The sequence below is a fragment of the Crinia signifera genome, chromosome 4, assembly GCF_055691185.1.
Source record: "Crinia signifera chromosome 4, ASM5569118v1, whole genome shotgun sequence".
In the NCBI taxonomy this organism is placed as follows: domain Eukaryota; kingdom Metazoa; phylum Chordata; class Amphibia; order Anura; family Myobatrachidae; genus Crinia; species Crinia signifera.
The window spans coordinates 289,947,499-289,972,185 of NC_139220.1; the positions used below are offsets into that span (position 1 = coordinate 289,947,499).

General features: G+C 43.5%; 1 protein-coding gene across 1 annotated transcript in view; it reads right to left on the minus strand.

Annotated features, from left to right (window-relative positions):
• Positions 1–23,567, minus strand: part of DNAJB1 (DnaJ heat shock protein family (Hsp40) member B1) — a 59,459-nt gene extending 35,892 nt beyond the window's left edge. The window contains exon 1 of the mRNA XM_083184995.1: positions 23,539–23,567. The gene's annotated coding sequence lies outside the window, so the exon portion shown is untranslated. The remainder of the gene's footprint in view (positions 1–23,538) is intronic.
• Positions 23,568–24,687: the final 1,120 nt, after the last annotated feature.

Genomic DNA, 24,687 nt, shown 5'->3' on the forward strand with positions numbered 1-24,687 from the left:
CTGGCCTGCTGCTCAGCCGCGGCCCCCAACAAAGGCCCCCGGACTCACTGGAAATGGTCAGGCTCCAGCCACAGGCCTCGCTGACTCTCCCCTGGCCTCAGTGACTCTCCCCTCCCCCCCACCACCATCTCCACCACTGCAAATGGCGCCGCAAATGGCTGCCTAGGATCTGTGCACTCAACCATATATAACCTGTGTCCCCTGTATGATAACTGTACTGCCTAAGCTATCTCTGCCTTAACTTCAATGTGATAACTGTACTGCCTAAGCTATCTTTGCCTTAAACTGCAATGTATTGCTCATACTGTTACCTACCTGGCTGCTGCAACGACCAGTGGCGCCGCTGATGGCTGCCTAGGCGCTGTGCAGCTTGGCGGGTATTTGTTACCCTATGTGATAACTGTACTGTCCCTGCTCATACTGCTACCTACCTGGCTGCTGCAACGACCAGTGGCGCCGCTGATGGCTGCCTAGGCACTGTGCAGCTTGGCGGGTATTTGTTCCTTATGTGATAACTGTACTGTCCCTGCTCATACTGCTACCTACCTGGCTGCTGCAACGACCAGTGGCGCCGCTGATGGCTGCCTAGGCGCTGTGCAGCTTGGCGGGTATTTGTTCCTTATGTGATAACTGTACTGTCCCTGCTCATACTGCTACCTACCTGGCTGCTGCAACGACCAGTGGCGCCGCTGATGGCTGCCTAGGCGTTGTGCAGCTCGGCGGGTATATGTTCCCTGTGTGGTATTGTACTGTCCCTGCTCATATTGTTACCTACCGGCTGCCGCAACGACCAGTGGCGCCGCTGATGGCTGCCTAGGCGCTGTGCAGCTCGGCGGGTATATGTTCCCTGTGTGGTATTGAACTGTCCCTGCTTATATTTCTACCTACCGGCTGCTGCAACGACCAGTGGCGCCGCTGATGGCTGCCTAGGCGCTGTGCAGCTCGGCGGGCATGTGTTTCCTGCATATAATGTCTCAATTTAATGTATGTAATGTCCCCCCCCCCTCCCCTCCCTGGTTGATCCTGCACTGTAAACCCCCCCCCCCCTCCCCTCCCTGGTTGATCCTGCACTGTAAAATCCACAAAAAATTCCTAGTGTGCGCAAGCACACATGGCCAATAAAGTTGATTCTGATTCTGATTCTGATGAGGTTAGAGATATATGGAGCAATGGAATTAGAGATGGCCCTGTATGTGAGTGTGAGGTGTTTGAAGAGGATTCTGTAGGGGAATGGAAGCCAGTGCAGATTTTGTTGAAGGGGAGTGGCAGAATTAGAGCGGCGGGAGAGGAAGATAAGCCTGGCTGCAGCATTGAGGACAGATTGGAGAGGAGCCAGTTGGGATTGAGCGAGGCCGGTGAGAAGAGCATTACAGTAGTCAAGCCGTGAGATGACTAATGAGTGGATGATCAGCTTAGTTGCACTCTGTGAGAGAAAGGGCCTGATGCGAGCAATATTGCGTAACTGGAACCGGCAAGAATGGGCCAGGGCTTGGATGTGGGGTGCAAAGGAGAGGGAGGAGTCAAGAGTGACACCCAGGCAGCGGAGTTGGGGAACAGGGGAGATGATGGTGTTGTTAACAGTGATAGAGATATTAGTAGGGGGCATAGCTCTGGGTGGGGGAAATTTTCACCCATGGTCTCCATAACTGAACACAATATTATAGACAAGGCCATACTAATGACCTACTGTATACATCTCCCATATTCATACGTATTCATCTCCCTATGCAACCTGCCTTTAGATCTCTTTCCTTCTCTATACTACTATATTTGGCTTTTTGATTTTTGAGTGCATGGTTTTCCATAATTTAGCATTGAACTGTAGTTGTCATGCTCTTCACCATTCCTCTAGTCTATTGTACCTAGATTATAAACCAATTATTTTCACTCTCCCGGTGTGCCTAGCCTGTTACATACCTCTATCTTATCTACAAAAAGACATACCTTACCTTCAATACTATTTTCAATGTCACCAACACAGATATTAAAAAGCACAGGTCCAAGTACAGATTACCGGACCTGCAACCAATATCTTATACATATACTCATCTTAGAATAGAATTCCAAGGTTATTTAACAGTCTGCAATCTATTACTTTAGTCATCCACTAAAAAAAAAAAAAAAATAACAATTGTTTGGAATGGTTTTCCACCAGTAAATCCATGCTGTTTGGGATCCTGTAAATTGCTAGAATTTAGATTTTCTACAACTCCTTCTTTTAAGATTGTTTCCACCAATTTCCCTACTACTGATGTAAGGCTCACTGGTCGGAACTTGCTTGTCCCTACCTTGCTTCCACTTTTGTGCAGTGGGATTAAGGCCTTTGGCATTACCTCTGTAGCTAGTGACTGGTTGCAGAATTATGATAATGGTGCTAACAGCACCCCTTTAAGCTCTTTTAACATCACTGGAGTTATCCCACCTGGTGCCATTTATATATCCACTTTCAGTTTTGTGACTTTCGATAGGAACTTCTGTGTAAATATGTGTTGTCTCCAGCACCACTTTATGCCTTCACAATTACTATAATTTGCCTCATACTCTCTCCTTTGCCTTTCATTATTAAAATGTGCCCCAACTCAACATCCCCTTTCCCATGAGTACTATAATGTAACTCATCCCAAACCCATTCTGCACATGACACCCTTGTCCCAGTAGATTAGCTAGGGCTTCTCTCTCCTTTTCTCTCAAAAAACCTTCTTCTCTGACAGGACATGGAACATCAAATTGTGATACAGTAAGATGGGTACAGCTGAGTTCCACCTGTCTCTTTAAGATTCTTCAGTCAACCAGATGCCTGGAAGATGTACTGTCCATGGGTCCACCCCACTTTAACTGCCCCAGTCTGGGTCTGGTGCCTGTACATCATTCTACCTTCATCCCCAAAATAGCCAGCTCTACAGTATACTAACACCCAGGACAAATACCACACTTATCTATTGCTTATTACACCAATGCACCAATGGTTGAACACTGGCAATATACAAATCTTTTTATGCTGATTTCTCATCGCAAAATGAAGGTTCGCACCAGGACTTTGAAACCTTCATTTTGCGGTGTTCATATCGCCACAGCGAACTGACAATAATGCCGGTTCGCTGATGTCATCCAGGGGGCAGTCGGCGCATCATCGGGGTGGTGGAGGAGGCAGCGCATAGAACTGGCGCTGCTCCAAGCACTGCCTCTTCCATAGTATGAACGGGAAAGGGGTCGGTTGACCCATTTAACCCACTCACACCGCTAAGCAACATGGCAATAAACCGGTAAGGACTCTACTTTTTTACCGGTTCGTCGTGCAATGTTGCTACCTGTTTTCGGGTCTCGGTATTCCCTTTCACATCTCACTAATTACCGGGTCAAAACAGCTTCTACTCGGTAATTAGTTGCGATGTGAAAGGGGTATTAGTCTGGAGATGGGATTTTTGTCCCCCTGTGTTCGCTCCTGCCCTCTGTGACATGAAGTCACACAGTGGAGGTAAGGCTGCTGCCACCATGAAGTAATGTGCTACTGCTGCAGGGCTACTGGCTGGTGGGCCCATTAGGGCAGTGCACCCTCTGTGACAGCATTCGTAGATATGGTCCAGCAATTCCCTGGCAAATGCATACCTGTCTGTGTCTATGTATAACTTCATTGCATTAATGTGAACATGGTCTTACTGTTCTCAGCCTATACTTACTCTCTAAGGTTAAGGAGTTGTAAATCTTGGATACAACCAAATCGACACATGTTTTTTGTATTCATGAAAAACACATTTACGTTCAACTCTTCGTTATGCAGCCGTGATGTCACCAGTTTTCAGAAATTTGATAGGTTGCATACCTGCCCATAAAATGACCACCTGCCATGAGTGTAAGTGATAGGTGCACTTTTTCAAGCGACCCAAATAAACCCGTTGTGATATATAAAGCCTCCCAGTAGCCTTAATTCAAAGGCTTTAAAACTATCAGTAAGACTATTCCGATGCAACGCTAGCAACCAAAGAACCACATCTTGTTAAAAGTGTAAATTGTATCTAATGAAAGTAATTAGCATAAGTTTCATGCTAACGCTATGCTAAGTCCACACACGCTGCAAAAGTCATGCAGGTTCCGTCTCACACGTACATATCAGCTTGCAGGAGGTGGAGACGTCAGACTGTCCTTCTCTCAGATCCATGTCACCAGCTGTTCACACTTATGGATGAGCTGAAGTACAGTATACTGTAACTGCAGGTGCAATGTGGCTACAACGTAAAGCAGAACACATACAGGTACTTGTGTATTATCACGGCGCCCCCGATTTCCATCGCAGGTCATTGTACAACCAAAAATCGCATCGCATCGCATGCGACCGATTTTAAGTCGCACATGCACCCAGATGCCTAATTCCTATGTTAAATGCCCCCCCAGACCCGATTTTAGATCGTACACCCACCCTGATGGATAATGACTATGTTAAATGCTCCCCCCATTGTTAACGCCACCCCGCTATCAACGCCAACCCGAAGCGTGGCGAGCCCAGCCAGCCCACGAGGGGCGGCGGCACGTGTCCTCTGACCTTTTCATACCCCCACTATCCACGTCGGCGTGGAGTTGAATTTATATAGTGTGGCGAGCGTAGCGAGCCACCAAGCCCGAATCGTGGCGAGCGCAGCGAGCCCCGCGAGGAGACGTGTAATACTTGTGAAGTTATGCGCGTCCCCTCGCGGGGCTTGCATCGCTCGCCACACTTCGGGCTCAGTGGCTCGCTGCGCTCGCCACACTATATAAAATCGACTCCACGCCGACGTGGATAGTGGGGGTATGAAAAGGTCGGAGGACGCGTACCGCCACCCCTCGCGAGCTCGCTGCGCTCGCCACGCTTCGGGTTGGCGTTGATAGTGGGGTGGTGTTAACAATGGAGGGCATTTAACATACTTATTACCCATCAGGGTGGGGATACAATTAAAAATCGGGTCTGGCTGGGCATTTAACATTGAAATCGCATCGCATCGCATGCCATTATAATGGCATGTGATGCGACGCGACATTAAAATTGTACACTCTGCCCGGGAAAAGCCTCAAATCGGTCCCATCGCATGCTATCGCATACCTTAATTAGTGGTATGCGATGCGATGCGATGGGCGCCGTGATAATACACAAGTACCCACATACAAAGTTTTTTTTATTTTTATCCCTTTATTAAATGATTCACTACTCATACTTTGGTGGACTGTGCATGGTCTAGGGGCAGGCGGCTGATGTCACAGGAAGTTAGCCGCCCGCCCTGTCTTCATCCTGGCACTCGCAAATAGAAGTCAGTTTCCACTGACTTTGATTGGCAAAAGCAGGAGAAATCATTCGATGGTCGGCGAGGCCAGCGGTGGCATGCGAGGGGATGTGGGTCATCTAGGCGGGTGGCATCTCAGGTGCTTGGTAAGCTGCGATCTTACCAAACCAACCTGAATCGCCCCCCCTTGTGTTATTACTGTTTTGATTACCCATTTGTAAAGCATAAAGGAATATTGTGCTGCTATGGGTCTATACCACTCCCTTTAATTAAGCCTCTCTGGTTCAGTTTTCTATACAGAAGTGTCTGTATCCACCTACTGTATTCTCAAATCGTGCCTAATAGCCCCATTTGGTTCATTCATTTCTGAGACTACAGTATACCGTTACTCTGCATTCTGCCCAACAGTATACTGAGGCGCTCCGAGTACCGGAACATAGCCTCTCTGCTATGCCTCTCTCATCTACAATCATTACTTATTCCCATTCATGGTTAGAGGACTTCTTCAGGCTTCCCCCACACTTTTTGGAATTACCTTACACACAAGCATAGCTTTTGACCCTTCAAGTGTTCCTTTAAAAACCACCTCTTCAGATAATCTTATCAAATTTCAGAGCCACCCACATAAGCTTTTCAACTAATTACCCCAATTAACTTTACATATGTTATTTCTACATTTGTACACCCTCCTGACCCTTGGCCAACATTCCCCTGAAACTGGAACATACACCACACAACCATTTTACCTTTGCAATCTGGCTGGACCATTTGCAATATGTAGCACTTATCCTCATGTATCAAATTGCATCTTTCTCTAATGATTTTTAGAATGTAGGCTCTCTATCTTAACTCTTGTCTGCTATTAGGGAAACGGAGATGGGGTGATTGAAGTTCACTCACTATATAGCGAATTTGTCCCCGTCCAGATTTTATGGGGACTGTGCATGGTCTAGGGGCAGGCGGCTGATGTCACAGGTGAGGCCAGCGGAGGCATGCGAGGGGAGGTGTTTTTGCTACATATCTCCTCTCATGTTAACAAGAAGAATCGGCAGGGGGGGTGGGGGTCATACAGTGTTAGATAGAATGTAAGGGACCTCAGAGACATCCAGCAACACCAATCCAGGGTCACTGCACCCCACACCAATGTTACCCCAATCTGGGTGTACAATTAACTAGCAAAGAGCCACGTGATAATGGCTCCTTATTCAAATATATCCAGACTAAGGGGTCAATTTACTAAAATTGAATGGGTATGAATGGTCGTATTCGTACCCATTCGATGTGGAAAACGTACATATTTCACACATCGGATAATTGTTGAAGTGTATGCAAATTCTATTTATTACGTATGTACTTTTTTATGTACGGAAAAAATATGAATGAATACATTGACCATTGAATGAGTTCTCCTGCCTTCGTAAATATGTCAGTGCACATTGATTTTTAGTCGCGTGCACCGGAACATGTGACATCAGCTGCCCGCCCCGGAAGACTTTTTATAAAAGATCTCGATCAGAAGGGCCTTTCTGAGCGATAGCTTTTAAATTCTCCTCTAGTATGTATGGGGCTTTAGTCGTCCATGTGGGACATCAATTTTCTTTCTTTTTATTACTACAATGGTCTTATTTTAATGCTTTGTTAATAGTGATTTATGTGGACAAATTAATGTTTCTGATGTAAAAATTCTGCTTAGAACAGTTCCTGCACATGCGCAGCCTCACAAACAATCAGCTTTACTTTCACCTCTAAATACAACACAGAATCCATATAATGGGACTGATTCATAAAGGGAGAGAAAAATCCGATATTTTGCAGTTGACGATGGTCCTACATTAGAGCCAGATTAAGCCTTCAGGGGCCCAGGTCACTTTAGACAGGGAGCCCCCTCCCACCTCACAGGCTCAGAGTTGCCTCTGATTAAAAACCCTTCCATGATGAGGCTGCTGCTGCTGTCCTCCACGGTCCTGAGAAACATGGGAAAATCGCCACCAATCACAGTTCAGCACAAGCCTCTCAGCTTCTGACCTCTTGTGCAAAGTCTCATGGGACTTAGTCAACTTCCAGTAATGCACTGCACACTTGTACAGTCGTTGTACCTCAGCTCCCGATGCTCAGCACCATTAATCATTGTCAAATTAGCAGATAGGTGAAGCTGCAGCACTACCCCACTCCCATGCACACACCTTTAGCTAAAAAAATAATATTTTTTATTAAATACATGCCGACTACAGGGGTTCTCTAGATAGAGGAGGGGGGATGGGGTACTGACCCAAGCCCCCCTCAATCTGGCCCTGTCCTGCACATGTGTCTGTGCCATAGAGTGCTTGTGCAACAATGATCTTGAGTAAAGTGAATTAGAATGCAGACAGTGACCATTTATGGAAGGAAATGCGGGGTGGCTACTAAAAAGCAGGCCTGTCATGAGCATTTGGGAGCATGTCAGTAATTGCGTCCCTGTACAATGGCTTAGCTGTTGATGGACTTTCTGAGCAAACATAAAATTGATCGGGGGTCTGAGGGTGCGTCGATCTGTTGGTGCGTCTTTTGTATGCAAGTGGCAAATCTGAGAAGCCGGCAGTGGCCGTTTCTGTACAGTCTCTTGTCAGAGCTGCTGCATGCAAAAATCTCAGCAGCGACGGGATATGCATCATCTTTTGAGTCCGATCCGCACACATCCGTCACATGACCAAGCAGCAGCCACATCGAGTTCTAAGAATCCTCTAAGTCATTTACGTATTACAAAACATGTAAATGACTAAGGAAATACTCAAATATAACTTTGCCTTGCGTGCCTACCACCAGCAGGAAGTGCTGCAGTATAGTCACAGAAGCCCAAGGTGACTTTTAATATCAATATTATTTAGGGTACAATATTCTCTTATAACATATATTTTTTTAAAGAAGCACTGAAATGATGGCATCATACAGACATGCACTGGAATTTTGGGGTATATTTACATGACTGTATTACCACAAAATAGAAAGGTACAAACAGAATAAGAACTATCAGATCACAGTATCATAAACTCCCAGCCATTCCCATGATGCTTTTGAAGCCAGTGATCGCTCAGAGTGTGAATTACTGAGCTCTTGGCAGATGGCACATGCTGATGGACTCTGTAGGATCTCAGAAGTAACTGTGATATTAATAAGTTTGCCAGGCATGTAATTTTATTCTCATATTGGCACCTTGCACAGCAGTGGCCTCCAACACTACTTCTATTCCTATACCAACAACACCGCCATAAATCAGCCCTCCCAGCATACCTTGTGTTAACAACAGGTAAAGACATTATGCAAAAGTGGGTTTTTATTGTTTTGTCCTAAATGGAATTAAAAAAGACTTCCCCCCAAAAATGACCATTACCTGTATGTGTTAGGCCCCACATTCACACCTCTTGGTTCAAATCTAAATTTCCCGCTTCAGCATCCTCAGCTTCTCAAGAATACCCGACTACTTAATCACTAACTAATTAATAATGAACCTTATTGACTCTCTCTCTCAAACCTATTGATACATGTTTAAATACTAGTGGATCAGACTCATATGTGATTCTTCCAATAAGCATAGCCTTGTTTAACAACCTTCTTTCTCTCTCTTCTATACCATTTACACCCCCCCCCCCCCCCATCCCTTCCTTTCTCTTCATCATACTTAAATTACCCTACTTCTGGTCCTCATGGATTAACTAGTCATACCTAATTAGACGCTTAGATAAGATATGTTGAAAAAGCTAAGCTTATACATACCCACAACAGTGGCTTCTTGAACTACCTTATTTCTTGATGCTTGATATTACTTGATGATTCATGTCTTTCTATCTATAAGGAATCTGATTGTTGTTTGTTGTCTCCATGAATCACCATGACACCATGACTCCCTGTTATACTTTCAAAACTTAATTAAAATATATTAAAAAAACATGGTCCCAATACTTTTCTGAGCATTTGTCCCAAAGGTACACCAAGGAATCTATCCCAGCATAGATTAAATCAGCTTCCAGCTCCTGAAGCCATGACATGATGGCTTGCTGAACTTTGCCGTCAGTTGTGAATCCTCCTCTATCAGTTGCTTCTTTAATTATCCATTACCTCCCAATGGTAGCACCATAACAACTCATGCGTGTGGTTGGCTGAGTATGGCCCGGCATTAAGATGTCTGGTTCTATGACATGACAATATTACCGTGTACCTTGACAAGTTGGTAAAGAATCTCAGCTGCTGATATGCCCTTTAGATGCAGAAAGCTGATCACACTATGCACCTCACTGTTCAACCATCAGCCCCATCATCTACAGCTGAAATGAGGTGAAGTCTAATGGCCATGAGGGGAAGCAGTGGTTTACTTGCTATGGCCTGGTGGGGAATTAGAATGAAATATAGAACAGTACACATGTGAGAGGTCTTGGTACTTTAGTTTTTGAACCATACTCATATTTTGTTATCCCTGCAAATGGTTTCTCTATGTATATATTAGAGATGTGCAGACTCTGATTTAAGGTGGCCATACACACGCAGATTTATCTGCAGATCTGTCTGGTTGGAACAAAAACCTGGTTATGGATGAGAGCAAATGACAGTTGACCATTTGCTTGGAAATGCTGGAAAACTGACAAACTGTCACTCATCCATAACCATGTTTTTGTTCCAACCAGCCAGATCTGAAGATAAATCTTACTAGTGTATGGGCACTTTTACTCTGCTTTCAAAGCAGGATCTTATTGGCTATCAACTGTCAACAACTGTCATGTGATTTGGGATAGCCAATAAGATCCTGATTTGAAATCAGAGTAAATCAGAACCTGCACATCTCTAGTATATATATGTGTATAGGTCTGTAAAAGTGTTGGAGCTAGGTTTTGTAAATAACACCTGGATTAAAATGTCATAGTGATAGAATGTTGACAGATCATACCTTGTGGTCTATTGGTGACTTTGCTTCTCCCGGTGGCAGCAGAAACTCCACTAGAACTCCTACGTCCTGGCAATAATGTGCGGAGCAATTCAGGTGCATACATCTGATGGAGAGCTGTGTCTCCCGGAAAGTATTCCTTCTCTATCCCTAACCATATTTTCCTAAGCCTAATGTGGCCAACCTTTTGTGGTGCGATGAGATGGTGGCAATGATCTTTGTTTCCAAAAACACAGGCATGTCACCACCATTTAGGGGAGGGAAGAGGCAAGGATCTACGTGGTTACACAGAGATTTCCTGGCCTCTGTGATGGGTTTGGTGATGAGTGGTCTGATGTTTGCATCTTAGGATGCATGTTGGATCACTACTGCAGTAATCTGCTTGTTATAGGCACCACCTGCTGAATTACATAGTAACATAATAATTAAGGTTGAAAAAAGACGTTAGTCCATGAAGTTCAACCTATCTAACTTGTAACTACTGACTTGAGTAAGTAATATCTATAGGATTCCCTTAGTGGCCAAAAATGCATCCAGTTTTGATTTAAATTCATTAGGAGTAGTTGCTGTAATCACACCACCGGCAATTAGTTCCAGAATTTTACTGCTCTCATAGTGTAGAATCCTCTTTTTAATTCAGTACAGAATTTGTTTTCCTCGAGCCTCAGTACATGCCCGCGTGTCCTAAGTATAGGCCTGTTAGTGAACAAATCATGTCTCAGTTCCATATGATTCTCAATCCTGTATTTGAACATAATAATCATATCACCTCTCAACCTCCATTTCTCCAATAAAAACATATTCAGCCTGGTTAACCTATCTTTGTATTCTAGTGATTCAAGACCTTTTACTAGCTTAGTCGCCCTTCTCTGTACCTGTTCCTATTCATTTATTTCCTTTTAACGGTGCGGTGCCCAGAACTGAACACAATATTTCAAGTGTGGTCTCACCAATGCTTTGTAAAGAGGCACTATCACATTGGCATCCCTTGAAACCATACCCCTTTTAATTGAGCAGTGTGAACTATTACCCAATTTTTCATCTATGATGACCCCTAAAATAACTCTATTTAGCCTATAAGTAGCTTGTTCATTTTTGTTCCCATACTTAATTACTTTACATTTTTCAATGATAAACTGCATTTTTGACCTTTCTGACCACCTTTCCAGTCTATTTAAGTCACTTTGTAGTGTTTCCACACTATGGAAAAAAAAATACAGAAAACTGTATAGAGCGCTTATCAGGGCTGTATGTCTCAATATGAGCAGCTGCAAAAGGGATTAGTCAATTCCTTTAGAAAGTGCAAGAACAAGAAGAAATATGCAGCGCTCTTTTAATGATGCAATCAAACTGATAATACAAAACACATTTATTTCTAAAATACATAAAAATAAAATTATATTATAAAAACTGTACAGATGAAATTATCAAGAATGGGTTAAAGTGCAATATGATAATGGCATGTGGACCTGTCAAGAGGAATAATGAGATATAACCTGCTCTGGTCTATTGGAGTTCCGGCACAAGTGGAGAGTGAATTGTATGGAGTCCAAAGATTTGTAATCCCAATCTGCTGCTGGAGGTGTCCTGGTCCTTGGGAGGACTATATATTGTCAAGGGATCCTCTCTAGATTGCGGCTGTACTTGTTAAGGGATGGGTACTCCAATAGAATGTCTCCATATGATGTCTGTAAAGGTATCCCAAATATAGAAGCAGAATGGTATAGGGATCCTCTCAATAAAGTGCAACAGTGCCTGGAAAATCGATTGCCAAAGTGGGGAAGATAAGCCAAGTCCAGATAAATAAGCAGGAATCTAGTTTTCAAATCTCAGACAGGTCCTAAGAACAGCACCAACGCGTTTCGCTGTCACTCTAGGGACAGCTTTTTCAAGGTCTTGAAAAAGCTGTCCCTAGAGTGACAGCGAAACGCGTTGGTGCTGTTCTTAGGACCTGTCTGAGATTTGAAAACTAGATTCCTGCTTATTTATCTGGACTTGGCTTATCTTCCCCACTTTGGCAATCGATTTTCCAGGCACTGTTGCACTTTATTGAGAGGATCCCTATACCATTCTGCTTCTATATTTGGGATACCTTTACAGACATCATATGGAGACATTCTATTGGAGTACCCATCCCTTAACAAGTACATCCGCAATCTAGAGAGGATCCCTTGACAATATATAGTCCTCCCAAGGACCAGGACACCTCCAGCAGCAGATTGGGATTACAAATCTTTGGACTCCATACAATTCACTCTCCACTTGTGCCGGAACTCCAATAGACCAGAGCAGGTTATATCTCATTATTCCTCTTGACAGGTCCACATGCCATTATCATATTGCACTTTAACCCATTCTTGATAATTTCATCTGTACAGTTTTTATAATATAATTTTATTTTTATGTATTTTAGAAATAAATGTGTTTTGTATTATCAGTTTGATTGCATCATTAAAAGAGCGCTGCATATTTCTTCTTGTTTTTCCACACTATGGGCCAGATGTACTAAGCTTCAAAAGTGATAAAATGGAGAGTGATAAACAGCCAGGCAATCAGCTCCTGTCTGCCGTGTCACAGACTGTGTTTGAAAAATGTCAGACAGGAGCTGATTGGTTGGATGTTTATCACTCTCCCTTTTATCACTTTTGAAGCTTAGTACATCTGCCCCTATTTCACTTCCAATATCATTAAACAAGGTGGGTCTCAATATTGAACCTTGCGGGACTCCACTTTGGACCTTACCTCAGCTGGAATGTATGCCATTTACCACTGCTCTCTGTTTCTCAATTGTGCAACCAGTTTTAAATCCAATTACAAATTTTATCTCCTAACCCTAAATTACCTAGTATCATTAATAACCTTTTATGAGGCACAGTGTCAAAAGCTGTAGCAAAATCAGTAGTATTACATCAACAGATTTCCCTAAATCCAGCCCCCTACTGACTTCCCCATAGAAGCTAATTAAATTAGTCTGACATTATCTATTTTTGACGAACCCATGCTGAGCCTTACGTATCACTTTTTCCTGTTCTAAGAAATTTTGGATACTATCTCTTATTATTCCTTCTAATATTTTCCCCACAATTAATGTAAGGCAAAGCCAAAAGCAGCAGCGGGCGGAACGGTCAGTGATGCTGACCATTCATACATACGGCTTGCTATCATTTAGATAGCAGCACCGATATGGACACGGGTGCATAGCGCCCCTGTCCATTACCGCACACTGGCACTGTCATACATGGGGGAGAAGCGGTATCAGTGCACATAACATGCGCTGATACCCTTCTCCCCCATATCGTCTTTATACATCTGCCCCTATAGTTGGCATCTATCTGCCAATTGATCAATTGGATAGGAGGTTTCTCTTTATAATATTTATTAGCCTGAACACGTATACAACTTGCAAAAATAAAGAAATATATAATATGAGATGAGGGGAGGGACATTGAGGTGGCTGAAGATACACCCTTAATGGTGCTAGCCACACCCCATGCACAGATTTTTCTCCAAAGCACAGGTGACACCGTCCACATTTGTCACACCCCTTATCGCAGAACACAATAGGCCATTCAGAAAATTCAGCTTCAGGCCCATGTGTACCTTAATCTGGCAGTGTTTTTTGGGACCGTCCTGGTGTGGGCTGCTCCTACCATGGTGGTGGTGATGGAGGGGGGAGGGGCAGAGTCTTTTCTATAATAGATATAACCAGGGCTATTTTTGTGCAGTCTCCAGCAGGAACTGAGGCCCTTATTCTAGTTCACTCTTTCAGACAAAATATTTCTTAGATGGACAAAACCATGTGCACTGCAGGTGAGGCAGGTGTTACTTGTGCAGAGATAATTAGATTTGGGTGGGGTTTTACACCTGCCTCCCCTGCAGTGCACATGGTTTTGTCCATCTAAGAAATATTTTGTCTGAAAGAGTGAACTAGAATAAGGGCCTCAGTTCCTGCTGGAGCCTGCACAAAAATAGCCCTGGATATAACTAATATTTTTAACAAGATAATTGCTATGGTCTAGCAGGGAATGTTAGTCACTTCCTGAAGAGGTAAATGAAATAGGGTCCAATTTGCAGAGGCCCGGAATTTCTTGTAAGAAAGGCCATATTTTGAAAGCAGCAATCATCTACAAGGCAAAACCAGGATGCTTTTGTCTTGTAAATGATTGCTACTTTGAAATACGATCATTGTCGAACAAAAATCTGAATCTCCTGAAACTCAGTTCCAATAACATTTATCTGCAAGTGTCTATGTTTTTGAATGATACACATTCTTCTTGCAATATCTATTGCATAGTCTGAAAATGCATGCATACAGTGAAATAGATTTATATTTTAGGATTATAATGTACATGATTCATTTTTCTAGGAAAATGGCATTAAATTCATATGGGATTTGTAACAGTGATCGTACTTAGTAAAGAATGCAAGATATGTGTCAGTGTTTAAAACTATCCAGAAACCCTATAAATAGAGATCTCTTTCATTTCTACGCCAGAAATGAAGAATCAGCGAGCTGCATAACGTGCAGGATTCCAGTGTCCCTGGGGGATTATGGGAAATGTACACAAAGCTCAAAATGGTCCTTTATTACACCAGTGTTACATTCTACCAATGTGGTCATAAGCTGAATAATAAAACAAAAAGAATAAACTCACTAGCGGGTTATTTCCATGTTACCCGTTACATGTTATTGATAAACTACATTTACATCAGAACTAATAATAAAGACCCAGACAACAGTGTTGGCATTTCAATTCTTTGTCAAACTTATTATTGAGAAGTACAATTTTAAATTAAACAGGACACGCACACCACACACAAAGGCGATGAGAGGGTGGGGAAACTGGAACAAAAGGCCTGATTCAGACCTGATCACTGGGCTGCAAATTCGAAGCCTGAGCAACTATTGAAGGACTGCGTATGGTACGCAGTGTGCTTGTGTGGGGTCCCACTGTGAACCAAACCAGTGATGGCTTGTCTCCACTGGTCATTCGCAAGGTGATTGACAGTTGGCTGCCATTTGTGGGTGGCACGCCAGCGTTTTCTGAGAATGACCAGGAAATCTCAGATGGCATCTGGCCGTTGGGAGGGCCACTTACGCCATCAGCGGCCGCCTTCTACCCACAGTAATCGCAGTGCCGAGTAACGTTAGCCTCACTTGGCGTTGCGAACAGGGGGGAAACCATTAAATGGTTAGTGATTGCTAATGGTTTTCTCCCTGTGTGCACAGGGGCGGGGAGAATGCCTGGTGGGGCTGCATTTACTTGATTGCTGGGATCCAAAGATTCACAGCCCAGCAATCAGGTTTGAATAAGGCCCAAAGAGGCAGTTATTCTGCCTTACTTGTTTTAACTCTAAATGCCATTCAACGACTATTGGTTGATGCATAAGCTAACTTCTTAAAAGAGAAATTCCATCACATTATTTAAAATGTAAACAGTCAAAGCCACTTGTGGTTTAATCATACTTCCCAACATTGGTGGGCAGTTGAGTATGGTGTTGCCTTGTGGGTATGGGAGCGTAGGCATGCCAATCACTCCCTGAGGTGCTAGGCTGCCCCAGAGACTGTATTTTGTAGAAGCTGTGTGGGTGAGCATGATATCTATTTACCTGCAGCTCACTAATCAAACACTGCTGCTTGCAGAGGGAGTGATCACCCCCAACTGCCCCACCCCATCCTCCATATGACAATGCGGTCCATGGGACAGTTCCAGGAAAATGGAACAGTCCCGTCAAAACAGAACAGTGGTAAGGTAAGGACACGGGGCAGCGGTCCTTCAATTTATTTATTTACTACATGTCTTTTTGGCATTTGCTTTTTCTCCCTTGCACGTAGCCTTGGTGTTTTTTGATCTCTGATCATTATAGTGATGAAGTGGCAACATTTGTGGCAATTTAACTAATGGTTTGCTATTTCACTTATACTTTGTTCTCCCCTCCTCCCGTGTGCTAAGGTCACGGGGTCTTACAAACATTTATGGTTGTTAGCATATTTAAAATCCACGCTGAACACTGAAGCACTGCGTGTCTTAGCACTTAGGGCAATCTAACTAGGTGAATACAACCATCTGCATTTATTATAACTAAAACCAGAGCTCTCAACAAAAGAACAGTTTGGCTTTTTGAATGGTTTTGACTCAGACTTTGTAAATCCTATCTGATTATATTTGGGGTGATTGATTGAATTGAACCATTGTATATTGAGTGATTTTGATTTTGGTTTTATTGCATCTAAAAATTGTATGGGGTGTGTGTGAGCCATTGAAGGCAATTTGTGAGGCATAGTTGTATTACCAATCAGCATCCTATAAGCCCACCAGCACTTTAAAACAGCTATTCTTATCTCAGCTAGGGCAATTAACCTGTTAACCTTTTTGTCTATAAAATCTGCTACAATGTGTGACAGCAGGTCTGCCACATAGTTTGATTTGTTGCCATTTCAAAACACATTGGAAAAAGTACCAATAAGTGCACCAAATGGCAGCCAAGGGAGCTTTTGTAATTAAAAAGCAAAACACCGTACATATGTAAATAATATTATGATAATTTTTGGTATGTGTATATGTCATTATTTTTCTACCTTTTGAAATTTTGAGTTACGCTGACCAATGATTATAATCCTTATCTCAAAACTAATTGAGACTACACTGACATTGCCTTCTGGTTAAAGGCATTAAGGATATATGATGGTCAGCTCTCATATTTAAATGTATATTTGCGCATACCAATTTGATTAAATCCTGCAATTAGTTAATAAATCGCCAGAACAGACTAATTGTAAAATAAATCAGTAACTTTGGTTACTAATCTAAAAACACTCAGCAAATATATATTAAAAATCACACTAAAAAAACTTCAAACTAAAAAATATCTTTATTGAGCAACTTTTGTGATTAAGATATTAAGAGTGCACCCCACCCGAGTTTCTTTCCCTTTTGTTTTTCATGGTTTAATGTTCCTCAGACCTTCAGACTATCAGCCTTTGGTTAAACAATGTTACATTTAGAAACAATAGACTTCAAAGAATGATCCCATTTCCATTACATTTATTACATATATTTAAAATTATTTTAAATATATGTAATACTGTGAATATTTACCTGTTGTTTACATCATAGTCATTATTTATGTGAAGCAGATATTGCTTTGATTCACTTCTGCAAAACATATTAACACATTTTATACCTTTCAAAATGTAGTTTAGGTTGGGGAAGCATTACGGCTCTGTGGGCATTGATTACAGCTGAAAATAAATCTGCCATCAAATGGATCTGGACTATGGGCCTAATTTAGACTTGGTCGAAGGACTGCGAATTTGCAGCCCTGATGCTTATTGAACCAACGCACATACACTTTGGGATGGGTGGATAAGGTTGGTTTTGGCACTAGTGGGGTTACTTAGAGTCAGGCTGCAGGAGGGGTAATGTTAGGGTTAGACTATAGGGAAGGGCTTGCGAGGGGTTTTTGTGTTAAGTTTAGGCACATAGAAGGGGAGGGTTAGGGTAAGGATGCTGGTTGGGGGTTTAGGTTTAGGCACTTAGAAAGGGAGGGTTATGGTAAGGATACAGGTTGTGGGTTTAGGCACTTAGAAGGGGAGGGTTAGGGTAAGGATGCTGGTTGGGGGTTTAGGCACTTAGAAAGGGAGGGTTAGGGTAAGGATACAGGTTGGGGGTTTAGGTTTAGGCACTTAGAAAGGGAGGGTTAAGGTAAGGATACAGGTTGGGGGTTTAGGTTTAGGCACTTAGAAGGGGAGGGTTAGGGTAAGGATACAGGTTGGGGATTTAGGCACTATTGGGGAGGCTTGTGGTAAGGTTGCAAGGGGGAGTGTTAGAGGGATAGGGGGAGTGTTAGAGGGATAGGGGGAGAGAGTTAATGTGCCTATGGAGTTGGTCGAGATTCTCTGTATAGGGATGCCGGCGTCAGTCTTTTGCCTCCAGGGATATAATATAAATCCCCATAAAATGCTATGCTAAAATAATATACTGATGACGTCAGGTTTTTCTAGACTGCAGTGAATGTATTAGGCTCAGTTTATACTGGATAGTAAAACACCTTTAAAGATGATTTGTCAAACTTTGTATCTTTAGTAAGAAATTTGATACAAGCTGTCATCATGGCTCATCTTATACAATGGATGCATATTTTGTTATTATGCTAATAGCTAGCAGAAATAAAAATGGCTGCAAATAACCTCTAATAAATGCTCGGGGTATTCCTATTTGGGGCAAACGCAGAATTTTCAGAAGGGGGTTTCCAGAGGGGCGGAGCAAAGTACTGAGATGGACACTTGGGTGACCCAGTATATGCAGGGTCAGTTAAAGTATTATAGATAGACCAAGGGTGACATTCTATAGGATGAGATTTGTGTTTTTTGGCGATTATTAGAAAAAAAAAATGGCGACATTGCATTTTTTCTTGAAATCGCATATTTAATAGGATGAGCTAAGGGTCGGATATCGCATATTCTGTGTGATAACTCATGCATACTGAAAGTGTTGAAATTTTTTTTATCGCATCCAGATGTTTTCGTACAGAAAAGTATACAAATCGCTTATTTAATGGGTTGCGTTTTCGGAAATCGCACTTTTAAGGTGTCTAAGAAACCCCCCTGCGTGTGCCACTGCTATTGATAGTGCTCACTGATAAAGGTGTGCAGTCCCTGGGTCGACAATGTCCAGGTCAACAGTCACTAGGGTAACGACTAATGTAGACAGTGACTAGGTCAACACCTGGAACTGGTCAACATTCTATAGGTCAGCATTGACAGAAGGTTGACACAAGCTTAAGGTCAACATGGAAATTATTGACACAAGTTATTTTTTTTACTTTTTTGGGTGCAGACCGACTTGGTTCATACTATCCAAGTGGGCATAGAGTGAGAATATAATAGTGTGCCGCGCGCAGCAAGGCACCTTGCCGGAAGCAAGGGGATGCAGTACACTAATATGGTGTCTATGTCGACATATGTTGGCAGACACAAAAAAACATGAAAAACTCATGTCAACCTTTTGAGTTTCAGCCATATCCATGTCGACCGCAAGCTCGTGTTGACCTGCTGGCAATGTCGACCTATAGTAATTCTCCCATTTCCAAGTGTCTACCTAGTCACTGTCAACCATTACTGGTGGACCTAGTGACTGTCGACATTATAGACCCACTATAGGGTATCCCTGATAAAATGGTAGTTTCTGCAGCTATTGGCACACAGATTCCTTTGCAGACTGCCTTTCGAAACATGCAGACGATACTGTAGTGATGATATTAGATCACGTCCGTCAATCAAAGTTTGTTAGATTCCATTTAGGAAGGAAGGAATTCTCTTTCACACATCCCAGACAGCTGCAAATTCATGCTGAGTACAGAGCAGGGACATTATCTTCTATTCTATAAAATGCTGAGGGTTATTATTATTTCATGAGATTTTTTCCATGATAAATAGTTATTCCATTTACAGTGGATAGTTCTAATTTATTTGTTTGTTAGTTTCTTGTTTGCTGTTACTGATAGGGTAGACCACAGGTTCTCAAAGTCGGTCCTCAGGACCCCACACGGTGCATGTTTTGCAGGTCTCCTCACAGAATCAAGTGAAATAATTAGCTCCACCTGTGGATCTTTTCAAATGTGTCAGTGAGCAATGAATGCACCTGTGCAACTTCTGGGTAACCTGGAAAACGTGAACTGTGTGGGTGGGGTCCTGAACCACTGGGGTAGACTAATCAGCTATGTTTTTAAAGGAGGGGTGGGATTGATAGTTGCATCACTTTCTATCATTAGAACACATCTACAGGAATAAGCTCCATTTTTATCTGTCTCTCTGGGGGAAATGTTTCAATTTGGCCCTTATTCTGGTTCACTCGCAAATGCAAATTCCTTCTCAAATGGACAAAACCATGTGCATTGCAGGGGGGGGGGTGGTAGATGTAACTTGTGCAGAGAGAGATAGATTTGGGGGAGTTATTTTGTTTCTGTGCAGGGAAAATACTGGCTGCTTTGTTTTTACACTGCAATATAGATCTCACTTTGAAGTAAAACCCCACCCAAATCTAATTCTCTGTGCACAAGGAACATCTACCCCACCTGCAGTGCACATGGTTTTGTACATCTGAGAAGGAATTTGCCTTTGCGAGTGAACCAAAATAAGGGCCTTTGGGGGTTATTCAGGTTGCTTCGCCCGCACAGCAGCGAATGGATGTTTTGCATAAACATCCATTCGCTTTGGTGGGGTGTCCGCCCACATCAATCGAATGATGTTTAGCGTGCACGCTTATATAAGTGACTTTTGAGTTACTTAGTTTAGCGTGCACGCTGGCGTGATATGGGCGGGCAGCTGACATCCGGTGATGTCAGCTACCCGGCCCACACACCCGCGTCACTGCCTCATTACCATGAGAATGCCCAGCGTTCTCATGGAACGCTGGGCGTTCCCATATGGTAATGGGGCAGCCCCGCGCTCCCCGCCCATCTCCGCCCCCCCCCCTCACTGCCATGGGTGCGTGCACCCGGCGACCCGAAAGGTCGCCGTGGGTGCACGCACCATGCGCCTGAACATGCGCAGAAACACGCCTGCGCATGCGCAGACGCACAACATTGGTACTGCGTGCGAATGCCCGCAGTACCGATGAAATCTGAATAAGGCCCTTTGTGCAGTGGCGTAGCTACGTTTTGGGCGCCCCCCCGCCGTTAGGGGGGGGCGCCCCCCCGCCCCGCTAAGCACCCCTACCCCCCCCTCCTGCCCCGCCGCCACCCTTGCAAACCCCCCCTCAATCCCCCACAGCCTTACCTATCGCGCTGGTCCCGGCGGCTCCGTTCTTCTGCTGAGGACCACCAGAAAATGGCTGCCCCCATACAACAGAACTGTGTGCTATATGGGGGCGGCCATTTTGTGGTGGTCCTCAGCAGAAGAACGGAGCCGCCGGGACCAGCGCGATAGGTAAGTCTGCAGGGGATTGGGGGGGGGGGGTTAACTATAGCACCGCAGCCCCCGGCGCCCCCACATGCACAGTGCCCCCCCGCGGTGGCGGGGGCTGCGGTGCTATAGTTACGCCGCTGCCTTTGTGTATTCACATAGGCCCCTTTTCAGATCTGATTGCAGTATAAATTTGTTTGAAAAATGGGCAAAACCATGTGCACTGCAGGTGGGGCAGATGTAACATGTTAAAGAGAGTTCAATTTGGGTGGGGCGTGTTGAAACTGAAATCTAAATTGCAGTGTAAAAAAATTGCAGCCAGTATTTACCCTTCACAGAAACAAAGTAATTCACACAAATCTAACTCTCTCTGCACGTTACATCTTCTGCACCTGCAGTGCACATGGTTTTGCCCATTTTCCAAACAAATTTGTACTGCGATCAGATCTGAATAAAGGCCATAGTGTTAATGTCTGGTTGGCACAATTCTTCTAAATGACCAAAACTAGATCAACATTCTATCACCTTTTAACTGGCATCTGGTCGATAGGTTGACAGTGTATTGACAATTTCCATGTTGATGTTCTGTCTATGTTGACCCTTGTTCTTCATGATGATCATTTTGTATTGACCACTACTGACTCTAGTCCTAGACACTGCCATCCCTTTATACCATAACCCTTTCATCTAAGAGCCATCCTTTAGGCTGTGGCACTCTGCCCTGGTGTTCCTGCTATTGCCCGTATTCTGTAGCCAAATCCCACATCAAAGCATTCACCCAATGCTGTTCCAAACAGGAGTATTGCTTGCACATGTTCTCTGAGTGGTACTTGGAAACTTGCCTTGTGTATGCTTAGAATAGATTTTTTTTATGTGACAATTCATTCACATGAATGGTGTTGATCAGAAATTACGTTTGCTTATTTCTAAGTCTAATCTTATATCATGTTTAAAAAAATAATTCAAAATGACTCAAGGTAAATAATTTCCTCAAACATTTGTTTGATTTGGGCCCGATTTTACCAGATTCCGATGGATAGGGCCGAAATCGAGACCAAATCAGATGTGTCTGACATCCGATCCAATGGGCATTGGGTTGGGGTCGGAGGAAGTAGGGGCTACACATATTTGTAGAAACACCCAGAAAATGCCAGCTTCCTGTCAGTCAAACTGGGACTCCATTGTGTTTACCATCCATGCGCACTTTAAGTCGCTAATTCCCTTTGCGCGTGCATGATGTTGTTCGATTTGAAAATTCTCTGATTAGCGATTCATGCTGCATTAGCCCCAAAATGTGGTAAAAACCCAGTTTTCTGGGATTTTACTAAATTTCCATGTATACTAAGCCCTGGATGCTGCCGCTTCAGTGCAGAGGGTAACTCCATAAAATAATGACCTATAGGCTTCTTTCTGCTTCCTTCCTGAGAGGAATCTGATCAAATCCCTCCCAGCAGCCAGCACATCACTCTGTGCATGCACAAACGGATTTACCGGTCATATGCCCAGAAGTTCAGGGGCTGGCACTGATCATAAAGGACAGCTTTAATAGAGACAGCGGTAGTATTTACATATGTTAGTAGAAATGTGATTAGTAATGGAGTCATTTGGATGCATAGTACATCCCGCCCATAGGAAGGTGACTGAGTACTGCACCCAGTATGCAGAAATATATGACAAGCCTGTGGCAGTGGCATCACAGTCATTTCCCACTCCCTGGTCCCCTTGCCGGCGTCTGCCATCCCCTGCTACCTCCGCCTGCAGCTCCCCTGGAATAGCATGTGATAAATCGCATGTGATTTATCACATGCAAAACTTGGCACATGAAGTGCCTAATCGCATGTGACCCCTCCCGGGAAGCTGCCGGGACAATCAGGTCTAACTTGTCCTTAGGACAAGTTAGACTAATGTATGGGGGCCTTTAGAGTTCAGAGAGTTATTTCCCCCTGGATCCTTCCTGCGTGACCATATAAGGATAACAGCATATGATATACAGGGTAATGCCCTATGAATGAAGTCCTGGGACTACATATACACACATGGGGAATAATGACAAAAGCATGACGGACTAATATGGCTAAAATTTACATTCATTGCTGTGGAGAATAAGATGGCAAAAATATGCTTTTACCACCAATGCCATTCCTTCACAGGGATGACCAATAATGTTGTGCTTAGGGGTGACCTGACCCTACATTTGCCCCTGGTAGAAGATGATTGGTTGCAATGGGCAACTGTTGTGCTAGTTCACTTCTCCACTCTTCACTGCTTGATACATCAACCCCTTAAGTATAGAGTTCTTTCAATTGAGACCTATGGAAATAACTCAGTTATTTGGTTCAGGTTTGAAGATAAACTTTTTCTATAGCGCTGTTTCTTCAACAGGACTCAAGGCGTGTGAGAGGAAACCACGTTCTCTCAATGAGGCTGTAATATTTGCTGGTTCTATATGAAAATCAGTAGAGTCTGCTTACCTGACATCCTCAGCTTCCTATATGTACATTCTGATCAGTGGCCATTAAAACTCCAGAAACTGACAAGAAAGAAGGTAAGGTGTAACGAGAGACAGAAGGCGGGCAAGCTGGAGAAGCTTTGTGTAAATGGCAGAGATAGGTGGAGGGATAGGTAAGGGGTAAAAGAAAGCAGGCAAAAACATACACAAAACAAAAAGGAGATATACTGATTAAAATGCGTTAGAAAAGATGGTGGAAGTTAGGCAATGATGAGGATACCCAGTGGGAGGGGGCCACATGCACTGGCATATGCATAATGAGCGCATTTAAATATCCTTACCATTCCACCCATCCAGTGCCGGCACCGCAGCGGCAAAGATCACTGGGAAAATGGCTGCCACAGCCATTTTCTGGGAATTCACGTATGTGCAATAGAGATGTCCTTGCAAATGCAGTGTGGGCGCCATGTTCCTGGAGACCTGAAAATGCACACAATGCTAGAGTCTTCTGCACCGCCTGAGAGAAGGGGTCCCACCCGAGGCCTGCAAATGGGTCCCTCTTCTCTTAAAGCACCTCTGTCCCCATGTGAAAAAAAGGGTTACAGTTGCCACATGTTGCCTCTGTATGGCAGAAGGGAGCATTCAATCGTGCACAATAGTGGGGGCACTTGCACTGGTGAACCAGTCTTTTCAGATACCACAAAAATTCTGCCAAAAAAACTCCCATGATATATGAACTATTCAGAGTAGAAAATTAAGGCTGTCAACTGATAGCAACCATGATTGACCTTCACTATATCGCAGTACTTCCTCTCTCTGGAGAGTTTCTGGAGAAAGCTTTTTTGCTGCATAGTCGCTCTTACTGCGGCTCAGTGTACATGTCTCCATGGTAAATTACTTTGGCATCAACATTTCCCAAGACCATTCAAAATTTGCTTAGCCTATCAGAGAACTAGGCTTAATGAAAATGGATGTGATTTGGTCAGATCTGAGTATTAACTAATGTATGCACTTTTCCAAGTGAGCAGAGTATGTATTCAGTCATTCCGGCTTTCGATCTTCATGCTGCAGGCCAAGTGACAAGTTGAGAAAATGGTCCCTTGGCTGCCCCTACAACTGTGCCACCTGAGACTAGTTTTCCACCTCATCAAGTGATAAGAATGGAAGGAAG